The sequence below is a fragment of the Coturnix japonica genome, chromosome 3 (assembly GCF_001577835.2).
Source record: "Coturnix japonica isolate 7356 chromosome 3, Coturnix japonica 2.1, whole genome shotgun sequence".
NCBI classification, from domain to species: domain Eukaryota; kingdom Metazoa; phylum Chordata; class Aves; order Galliformes; family Phasianidae; genus Coturnix; species Coturnix japonica.
The window spans coordinates 16,991,978-16,993,230 of record NC_029518.1 but is presented as its reverse complement, the minus strand read 5'-3'; positions in this window follow the sequence as shown (position 1 = coordinate 16,993,230).

Below are 1,253 nucleotides of genomic sequence, written 5' to 3'. Positions count from 1 at the left end.
TTTTTTTTCTCTTTTTTTCTATTTCACTCTTTTGCAGGCTCCTTTTTCTAAACTACTTATGCTCTGTCACCTCCTTGGGAATTTAAAATACTATGAATATATGCTCTTTTCTCTACAGTAAATGTGGATAAGAAACCCTTGTTATGTGGAACAAGAAGTTCTAGTATCTAGGAAAATATCTGGATCCAAACAGGCAAGAACCTCAATATCCACCACAAGAACCCATGTATTTGTAAAGCACAGTCTGGTGTACTAATTCAGGGCAGTTGCTGTTGGAATACCTGCTTCACACTCTAGATATTTTGATACGATGTTTGTAAGTCGTGTGAAATGCCTCATGGATCTCAGTGGATTAACGTTCTTCTTAAAACTGGAATTTGTTTTGAGGCACAAGCAGGTCTTCCCCCTGTAGCTTGATATGATAAGAAAAGTAAATGCTTTTTCTGATCTACCTCATGTTTATTCTCTCTCCCTGCTGGAGGAAAATGGTGCCACAGCAGGCAAAGACACCTTTCATACCCTTCCAATGCTAAGGTATAAGCTGCACACAACCTCTGGCCAGCTAGAAAAGGCTGGTGCATCCAAGCATATAGTGATCCGGTCTCCATTTCTATTTCTGAGCTGGTTATTTTCTGACTCAGAGTTGGTTATGTCTTATTTTGGTTGTCTGCTCCACATATAAAGAGCAAAAAGAAGAGTTCTCTACTCTTGCCTTTCTGTATGATGTGATGTACACCTCGCTATCTCCTGGCTGAAATATAGTAATTTAGTCCATTATTGGACCATGAATATTTTGGGGATTAAGAAACTCCAGCTAATACAGATTTCCACAGGACAACCCCAGATTAATACACTTTGCTTTGCCTATATTTCATCCCCAGTCCTCTCTCATATAGGCTTCCAAAGGTGTGAACAAGCAGTAACTTCATAACCAAAGTAATTGGACTTCTGGTATTTTTGATATATGAAGATTAGGCAAACAAAACAAACAAACAACCTCAGAAAACAGAAACCCACAACAATCCACATTTAAAATCTCAGGAAACACTGGTGAGCTGCATATCTACGCGCCACCTTTTTTACTTGTTAGTTGTTGGCTGCACCGCATACGCAGATCAAAGTTTCATGCTCTGTCTCATTAACCATGGTTTTATTACAGGAAAGAAAACAAGAACTACGGCAACACGTCCAGACACACGGAAACCTCTCACATGCCTGCAGACCTCCACCCCAGTCCGACCCGGAACCTTTGT